Here is a 10239-nt window from a genome sequence, read left to right as displayed (position 1 = left end):
TAGTCGAACATGGTACGAATTTTAGAGTGGCCAAAGTCAAAAAGCACATAGCCGACCGTTACCGCCTTTCCCGCAATATCTACTGAAAGTATGTTCAGCATGACATTTAATGCCAAGGTAGGTGTTGTTCTAAGAGCGCCGCTGGTAGCAACCAGCAGACTAGCACGCCATAGACCAGAATCGGTTTGACTACCATCTTATAAAGCCAGCGTACTACGCTTGGCGCGAGCTTTCATCTCTTGCCGATAGACCACCTACAGCAGTAAAATCTTCCACATTGGGTTTCCAGACAGTTTCTTGTCAAAAATAATCTCAAAATATTTAACTTTATCAGAAAGTACCAACGGTACCGCACAGTCGAGGAATTTCTGAAAGCGGGCGTCTCATATCCCCTTGTAAAAAGACCCAGTTCCGTTTTCCCGGGTTGACCACCAGTCCACAGGATTCAGCCCACTTAGCCACAGTGTTCAAGTAGCGCTGCAAAACATCACACAGGGTGCCCAACAATTTAGCCCTCACTAGGATAGCTAGGTCATCTGCGTAGACAAACACCCAGTGGCTGCCAGCTCTCCAAAAAGCTCGTTGACTACTACAACCCAGAGCAGAGGAGCTAGAACGACCGCCTGTGACGTGCCTCTGCACACCTTCCCCCACTTCGCTGCGACAGCTCTGCTGCGGAGTAGTTTTTTAATGAATTCAGACAGTTAATGAATGGCCCCAGCGAACACATTGATAAACGCCTTTCGATGTCTAGGAGGGCATCCAGAATCAACTCTTTGTGTTATACATACTCTTCTATTTGCTTCACAATCGAATGGAGAGCCATTTCCGTTGATCTACCTGGCATGTTTTGAAGCCGACAGTAACCCTCGAGGAATCCTTTCCCGTAGGTACAGATCAATCAGGCACTCCAACTTTTTAAGAAGAAATGACGAGAGACTGGTTGACCGCAAATCCTTAGGTGATACATGACTTGCATCATTAGTCCGACCATCTCAGTTACGATTTGATATGACTATGTCGAACCTTCTAGGTCTGTGGATTTAAGTCACCGATTACGAACGGCATGCCTACCACGGGAAAATTTTAAACCCTTTTTCGATGCTGGTAGTTTTAATATATGTAAAGCGGGAATCATTGGTGCCGTATGTTGTATCGCTGTAGTCGTATCCCTAACGTAATCAGCTGTTTATCGTTACGACGGTAAACCAAAAACCAATTGGTTGGCTACGATACTGTTACGACCTTAGCGGCACCAATAATCGATTGCATTGATTCCCATAAGGTTGGTCGAATCAGCTGTTATAAGGTTACCGATAAAGCACCAATGTCTGCAGCTTAAGGAAGTCTTATCCTCAAAGGTGGTTCTAATTAATTTTTTAGGTTTTTAAACAACAATCGTATTCCATCTTGTCTGAATTTTAAGAGTCTGAAGTTTGAAGTGCTCTCTTGATGTATTTGCTTGCTTCGTTCCACTGTATACAAATTGCTTTTGCAAGTGATGACGTTTTACGCACAATGACGTCCTGGCTGCTTGACCCCCAAAATTAGGCATGTCGCCCTCGTTAACACTAAGCTTGCTCTAGTAATTTTGCGCGCTCTTACAAAGCGAAGTACACAAAAACATTGTGCTCTCTACCTTCAACTAAAGATGTTGCTACAAAGTCAAGAGAATGAAAAGTCGCTCGCCTACTCTCGAAGTTCTTCGGTTGCTCTTCAATTATTCCTATGCTTCTTTGTGCAGGCATCCAACAGAAGCTGCGTCGATTAAAAAAAGCTCAAGGTAAACACATCTCCCGAATCACTACACGAACTGTATCAACAATGCCAAAGCGATTTTTTAAATCAAACAATATCCACAGTCAATTGCATTTTAGGCGAGTTCGTTTTTTCCTCGTGTTGAATGAATAAAAAAATAGAAGCAAACAGCGTACAGCATTAGATTCGACATTACTCGGTGGTTGTTTCGTTTTTAGTTGCTCTGTTTGGTTGGTCGGTCTCCAGAAATCTCAGCGTGCTTTAGGCCGATAGTCGCTGGGTATACGCCGCGATGCTAAGGACCGCGTACGCTAATGAATTTGTCGCCGCAGCTATTGTCGTTGTCGCTGTCGTTATTTTTTTTGTCGTTGTTGTTGTATTCGCTTTCAACGACTTCGTCGTCACCTTTGGCAATTCCGACACTTTAAACGTAGTGGTGCAAACGAAACACGAAATAACGGAAGTTATAAAAACGGAAAATAGAAAAAGAAGGAATCAAGGAAAACAAGGCAGTTAAATCAAGTGCGAAATTGTGCAGTTTCATATGAAAGTGGAAGTGAAATTAAGGCTACGAGCCACTTTTGATTTCCCACCCTCTGCAGTGTGTGACCACTTAGTTCACACGATGCGATACTAAACAGGGATTGGGGGTTGCGCTTTTAATACGAAAAAAGACTCAGTTTTGGTGAGATTAGCTGAGCCAAAAAGTGTTGTGAATTCTATCAAATATCACTTTTTCGATCAGCAGTGAAAAAAATTTATCAATGCACCATTAATTGTTGTTTTAAGCAACGGTGCAGTGCGTCGCTGCGCACTGCAGCAGGCATCCTCTTTTGTGCGGGTGTGTGTGCAGTTTCGTTGACTCTTACCATGAAATATAAGTGGGAAAATGATTTCGTATGTGGATCGTTCATTAAGAATCAGTGGGCAAAACCTTTAAACAAGGTCAAAAGTGTGAAACTTAAAAATTTTGGTGTTAATAGTAAAATCTATTAGAATATGCATACATACATATCTACAAAAAATCGTAATGCTTCGTTAATTCTTTTCAATAGCAATTAGCAACACCCCTTTATACTTTTCATAGTCCAAATGTCTGTATTACGCAGTGTTTGAAAAATAAGTGATTGTCTAAACGTAATACTCCAGTACTACTTCCTCCGTCACTGACAACTCGTTTACTTTGATTCGCAATATTTCGTGTTCCGGCAGTTGGTGCGTTTGATTGCTTGAGGTAATTAAGCCAATTGTTAGAAAAGTGTTTAAGTTGTTCGTTTAAAAGTTTAAGAAAAACCAAAACGTAAATTTCTTCACTTCGTTAGTTATGCATTCGAGTCAATGTGTGTGAGAGTGTGTGTGTTTAGCGTATTTCAGTCAGTTCGCTTTTGACAATGTCCTTGAAGTGCTCAGATGTTTTGTGCTCGACAGGTAAATTTGCGTGTGTGTATGTGCACTACTGTTTTATTTTTACTTTTTGTGCATTTCAACTTCAAAGGACATGAATTAGAGAGATGCGCGTGAAATAAAAAAAAAGTACATATATTAAAAATTTTTCAAAAGCAAAAAATAATATCGATACTATTTACAGTATAACAGAATTCTAATTTAAATTTATCCGTATAAACTAAATTATCAAGAGCGTTTGACTTATTGACAAATTGTCAGCGAAAAAGCTTTTTATTTTTTACATAGAATAGCAATTACTTGATAAATTGTCAAACTTGACAAATAAGCAAGATGGTGAATTTGTCAAGTGCACAGAATAGGGCTGCTAGAAACATCAGCAGCGAACAGAAAAATATCAGTGGTAATTTTTATCAAATTACGCCAATTAAATTCTTCTTATTTATTTTCGATATTTAAAAAAAACTTCTTGGAATTTTGTAACTGAAGCTGTGCAAACTAATCTCAAAAACGTTTTTGAGGTAACTTTACGAAATTTCGAACTTTTTATTTGATGCTCCCTGGGCCCGAATTGTGTTTTACAATCACGTATCGAATAAAAATTTCACTTAAACGCTAAATATGAATCCGTCAAACTTAAAAGTGATAATGAATTATAGATGTAATGAGGACGAGTAGTCACTTGTTAACATATGTCTTTAATCTGGTTCAGCATTTCAGAGCTTTTAAATCACAAAAAATTTAACAACAACTGGAATACAAGTTTTAGGTCCCTTCTATGACCTAGCTTAATGGCTGCCTCGAGACCTAGTAACTTTGCCTCCCCTAACAGCGAGTGCGAGCTGACTTGGCTAGCGCAGGACACGAACACAGAATGTGCTCAACCATTTCTTCCTGCAGCTCGCACTTCCTATATCTGCTGTTACTGACGAGGCCTAACTTATAAGTAGTGGGCAATGTCCAGTTGGTATGCCCATATCGAGCCTTAAATCTTATCTCTTCAAAGAAATGGGGGCTCTTAGGGCTCCCTTTATGCTAATTATTGATAGTCTGCAAACCCCCTATAGCTTTTTAGCAGACTTAATTTTTTCGGCCTTAGATCCCTTCGGAGGTTATCACGCCTTACATATATATATATATATATATAATTTTTTGTGTGGGTGTCCACCAAACAAGGACCCCATAGTAAAGTAACAATCACGGTTAATACCCAATGAGAGAATTTGGGTGATAGGCTCCGCGTGCATCCTAGCATCCACATGGAGTTTCCAAGACAACTGTTTATCTAGGATGACTCCTAGATATTTATGCTTTATTTTTGTTTTAGGGTTACCTCTCGAAGCTTGGGCTTTGTTAAAAAAGGGACTTTATATTTCCAAGCTAATAAGATTAGATCGGGTTTTTCCGCGTTGGCTGTTAATCCAACTCTAAATGCCCAGGTAAGTGCCTCATCCATTAGAGGGCTGATTGTTGTTAGCCATCTGCCGCTTATGATGACTGAAACGTCATCTGCATATGCCGTAAGTTTGACTGGTCCTCCGTCGAACCTCCTAAGCAATTGGCTGATAAACAGCGTCCACAGCATTAGTGTTTTATCACTGTGGCGTTCCTCTGTTTACAGACTTTGTTGCATCGCATAGACCCCATTGCGACGTGTTTATTCTGCAGCTTAGCATGGAACCGATCCAATTTTTTAAGGCTGGATGAACTTCAGTCGAGTTTGGTCATTATTGCTCTTTCCGAGACATTGTTGAAAGCTCTGGCAGTGTCCAGAAAAACACCTAAGGCATACTCCTGGTGTTACAGGGCTTGCGCTATATTCATGACTACCCTATGCAATGCAGTATCGACTGACTTGCCTTCGGTGTAAACAGAAAAGATATTAAACTAGTCTTTAGGATGCAGATGTCTTTCGTGAGACCATTCTCCGTCTGTCAGTCCGTGGACGGCATCACCCTTGGATAAGACTTTTCCCAGCCTCAGCGTGTCTCTGAAGCATTCTATATCCGCGCCGAAATTTTACATGAAACGCTCTTCGACCTGGTGATTTTACGTTTATAAATGCTCAACAGATCTCTGTATTCGTCCCAGCACTCATCGCTTTCCGCTACTTTTGTCAACTTAAAAATCTCCCTCCATACAAAGTGTGAATATTTATTTCTTTATATGGAAGAAAATCTGAGTTTGCATAAAAAATTGTCAAAAATCAACCAGACAGCTCAAGTCAATATTACACAATGGAGTTGCATTTGACATTACTTCCCTTATAAATTAAAGTGTTGCTTCATGACCTGTCTCCAATGTTGATTTTACTACATTCATGTCTATCTGAGACATTGAAGTAACGTGCAGGAAAATACCGCCTGCGGTCTGTATTTCCTTTTGTCGACCTGCGATATTTTATTTTCGTACATAAAATAAGGCCCCAGACTCCAGGATCATCAGAATTACGAAGCTCCTTAAAGACAATTAAAAGGTTTTGGGCAGCGAAACGTAGTGGCTAGATCTTTGGGGAATCTCATTGCCCACAACTAAGAAATGTATTCGTAGTTTTCGTCAACTAATTATCCATTTTTTTACATTTACTCTCACTCTCCCTTTCCTCTTGTTTCCTTTTCCATTTACTTTTCCGACTTTCCTCCAACTTTCTCTACTGGTCTACGATTTACTTTTTCCAATATATGTATTGTAACGAATTTTGGGGGAATTCCGCTTATTCCAAATCTTCTGCTAACGTTCGAAGCACTGTTGAATAAATCACTCCAATATTCAGTATTGCCAACTGGTCTTTATTTAGATTACTTCATTACTGAAGTAGTAACTAAAAGAGTAGCGAATTTGTTACAAAAATTTTCCCTGTCTACTACTCTAACATTCATGGCCGGATTATGAGGGCCGTCAAATTTTTGTTGTACGACTGACTTCACTTGTCTGGTTTTATTGCATCATTCTGTTAGTCTTAAATTGATTGGGCTACAACGTTTTCGAGATTGACCTGCTGATTTAGGAAATATTTAAAGAACGTTACATCAGGACGGGTAAGGCAACAGCTGTTTCGATTATACATTGAAAATATCTTTAAAGCCTTTTCTTCCGGGAGTGGCATATGAACCCGCTAATTGAATTGTTGGCAAACACATTCAGCCAAAGTCATGGCTTTGTTGTTGTGAAACTTTTTCCAATAGTATCCTTTGAATAGATTTCTTCATTGGATAGCCATACTTTGTATGTTAGCTTGTACCAAAGCTACGCTTTGTTGTTGGCAGCTCATTTTAAGAACTGGTTTGCTTTTTTCTATTTGTGAAAACACACAGAATTATTAAATAATATCTATTTATTATCTATTAATAATAGGTGATTGCCCTGTTCTTGTTGTTGAAACGATAAAGACACTCGCCGAAGGTTTTGGGCAGTGTTATCGTTGTTAAAGGTCCTTTGCTGGATATAGATACGGTACGTTTCGGTAACAAGTACCATAAAGGTACAAGCCGGACCATATCTGAAATGAGTTAATTTGACCACATTAAACCTTTAAAAAATTCATAAACGGTTTTTCTTAAAATATGGAAATAAAAGAGGAATTTAACTGACGAAATTTAACAAAAATTGCCACTGCTATTATTCTCTATGCTGCTGTACATTTAGACAGTTCACAACAGTGTCGAATTCATTGCAAAGTCTTATGTTTTAAGCTGTTTTCATAAATATAAAATTTGAATAAAACATAACACGCGCGACGAATAAGAGGTCTTTTAAATTGCCTAAGTATATGACCACCGGCCACCGTGGTGTGATGGTAGCGTGCTCCGCCTACCACACCGAATGCCCTGGGCTCACACCCCGGGCAAAGCAACATCAAAATTTTCGAAATAAGGTTTTTAAATTAGAAGAAAATTTTTCTAAGCGGGGTCGCCCCTCGGCAGTGTTTGGCAAGCGCTCCGGGTGTATTTCTGCCATGAAAAGCTCTCAGCGAAAACTCATCTGCCTCGCAGATGCCGTTCGGAGTCGGCATAAAACAAGTAGGTCCCGTCCCTTCAATTTGTAGGAAAAAGTAAAAAGGAGCACGACGAAAATTGGAATAGAAGCTCAGCCTAAAATCTCTTCGGAGGTTACCGCGCCTTACATTTATTTTTTATTTTATTCGACCAGACTTCGGGTAATGTGCAAAATGAATGGCGCTCTGGTTCAGAGCTTCCCTGTTGAATGCAGATTATTTCTGTGTTGTTCAATCAAGAGTTAGAAAATAAAAAGAAAAATAAGTAAAAGTGGGCTGTGACCTGTGTTCTACCGCAGCGTGGGCTTCGCATAATGGCGTTCTAAAGAGTCTGAACTGCACCAAGTCCTATGTGCTCCCGTACTCGTATGTAACAGACGCGTATACTAAAAAAATACTATTTGCATCAAAGGCTACAAATCTTGGTTGTATCATTACTTCTAGCCTAAAATGTACTAGCCATCTCAATTCCACGACAAGTTAAGTTTATTGTGTCTTACGTAAGCTACGATTTTCAGTTTCATACACTCCAGTTAATATTAGAAAATAATTAGCTATACAACCAACTTATCCCAAGCTCATCAAAAGCAAGCTGAACTCTCCATCTGCTTATAAAATTGAAGCGGTGCTCAATAAAGTCTTTAGGTATGTGCACGGACTAACGAGATATGAGCGTATCTCTGAATAGAAATCCAGACTTTAGGGCTGTGAAATATTACAGTATCTAAGATCAAGAATATGTCTTCCATCTGCTGACGGAAAACAAACCATGCAGATAATCAGATTTCTTGTTATTTCCAATGTCTGCCCATATAGATGACTTTTTCGTACCTAAGGAAGAAAGTCTAAAACATCTTTCGCAAAAAAATTTTCCTGAAATCATGAGAATTTTTTGAAATCTTTCACATTTGCTAATTCGTTTTCTAATTGCTATTAGCTGAAAATTGGGGGCTTCTTTTATGATCCTTAGTGAGGAAGACCCTTTGCTCTTTTAAAATTGTGTTTGAATCAAAGGAATGATATACAGGCTGTAAGATTACTGCAGCGTCTTCCATGTAGAAATTACTGCCGTGAAGCGTGAAGAAAGCAGCAGAGATTTTTGAGGAAGATTGTTTAAGCTGCAATCGATCAACAGATATACATAGATAGCAAGGCAGCGATTAAGGCAATAATCTCACACAGTACTTCATCAAGAAATGACTTTGAATGCAAAAAAGCATTGGAAAAACTTCACTCAGGCCGAACCATACATCTATACTGGCTTCCCGGTCATAAAGGGATAGAAGGTAACGAAAAGTCTGCTGAGTGGGCAAAGGAGGGTGCAGCACTCGTTGAATCAACATGAGGAATCAAAAAGAGACAGGAGCTGCATATGGTCTGTCAAGCACGAAAAGTGTGGGCAAAAGCGAGGGGCTACGAAATGTCTAAGCTCATGTGCAAATCCTATGATGTTATACTAACAAAATATCTCCTATCTCTGAAGAGAGAAGACTTAAGGCTCATAATGGGTATACTAACTGGACACTGGCTTCTGGGGTCGCATGCTTATAATCTAAGCATCGTCAGTAACATCAGATGTAGGAAGTTCGAGCTGCAGGAAGAAACGGTTTGTGTCCTGCAATTTTCTCCATATCTAGGCTCCAGATATAAGGGGCGGCAAAGTTGCTGGTTCTCGAGGCGGCAATTGGGCTAGGTTCTAGAAAGATTCTGATATTTGCCAAGAGGATGGAGTTGTTCTTTAGCTGGGGCGTGGCACCTAATTGTGTCTCTTCCGTTTTGTCGTCGATCACATTCTGGTAACACTATGAACATATTCAGTCTATGTGAGGTCTTTCTTGACCAGTCAGTTCAACCTAATCTAAAGGAATGATAATGTAATGGCGCTTTATCTTAACCAGACTAAAAGCCATATCTGTCCGTCTAGGTGATTTTAACCTTAGTAATGTAAACGGTGCCGTTATTCTACGAACTCTAGCCTCTCACCTAATACAATTGCCACAAAGCAAGAACATTATTTCATAAACAGTTTTCATAGTCTAAACCTAAAACAAATTAGCTGTATTCTCAATACCCAGCTATACATGCACAATAGATATTATAAATCAAATAACGGTGCTTGGCTCCACAAATCTCCTGACACTTCAAAAAGAACGATTTCCTGACTAAGTTCCATTTGGGTTTCAGAAGTCATAATAGTTTCTTTGCAGCTATGCTTAAAATTTTTGAAGGCCGATAAACATAGTTTATGGTAAAAATTATCTCATACCAATTTCATACAGAGAGTTAATGAAACAATTAGTCAAGGCACTGTTGTACTTCTTCGGTCCAAAAAAAGTGTAGTAGCTGCTAACGAAAACTGCGTAAAAATTTGATTGTAAAATTATAATGATATACCCTTATTTGCTTTCAAACGAGCACTCTTTAAAATCCATATGTTTTGGACAATTTTAGTTATCAAATTGTGGTAATTTTTTGCCGGGGACCATTGCTAAAATACTACCAAAACCGTCGCTTGAGACATTACTAGGCGCGTTTTGGGCACGGTTTCAGTAATCCGAATACATTTTCACCTTTAGATTATTCATACCAGGACAATTCGTTCAGTGCCAAACTCGTGTTCCACGCAGGTTCCACTGGGTTCAATTCGGTCAGTGTCAAACGGCAGTGTGTTAGAAAGAGGGAGGGGAGGGTGGGGTTAACGTTTAAAAAAGAGTGTGTACCGTTTTATGAGTACGTTACCCTATTTGTTACAGCCGTGTCGACAAGTAGTTTCGTTTTAATAAAAAAAAAAATATGATAATACGGCCTGCAAAATGCCAAAAAGCATGCCGTCTATTTGATCACCCTAGCGTTATTAGTATTGGAGATATGATTTTTTGAATAAAAGTCACTCATATGCTTACTTTGACCAATATCTTCGGGTCAAAGGGCGAGACTGTACCGAAAAATAGATTTATAGAGTTCTTACATCGAGTAGTTTGTGAAACTTAAGTTCCCATATGAGTACATAGGTTTTGCTGGGGCCACACACACCATATAAATGTCGCTATATCTTTTCAGTATATCATTTCAAAGAAACTAGT

The 10239-nt window shown here is 39.2% G+C and overlaps 1 protein-coding gene across 1 annotated transcript in view; it reads left to right on the top strand.

Moving 5' to 3' along the window:
- Positions 1 to 2007: 2007 nt before the first annotated feature.
- LOC137250407 (uncharacterized) overlaps positions 2008 to 10239 on the top strand; it is a 686265-nt gene continuing 678033 nt past the window's right edge. Inside the window, exon 1 of the mRNA XM_067783140.1 lies at positions 2008 to 2992. The gene's annotated coding sequence lies outside the window, so the exon portion shown is untranslated. The remainder of the gene's footprint in view (positions 2993 to 10239) is intronic.

Source organism: Eurosta solidaginis, chromosome 4 (assembly GCF_040869045.1).
Source record: "Eurosta solidaginis isolate ZX-2024a chromosome 4, ASM4086904v1, whole genome shotgun sequence".
NCBI lineage: Eukaryota > Metazoa > Arthropoda > Insecta > Diptera > Tephritidae > Eurosta > Eurosta solidaginis.
This window is presented reverse-complemented; position numbering and strand designations above follow the sequence as displayed.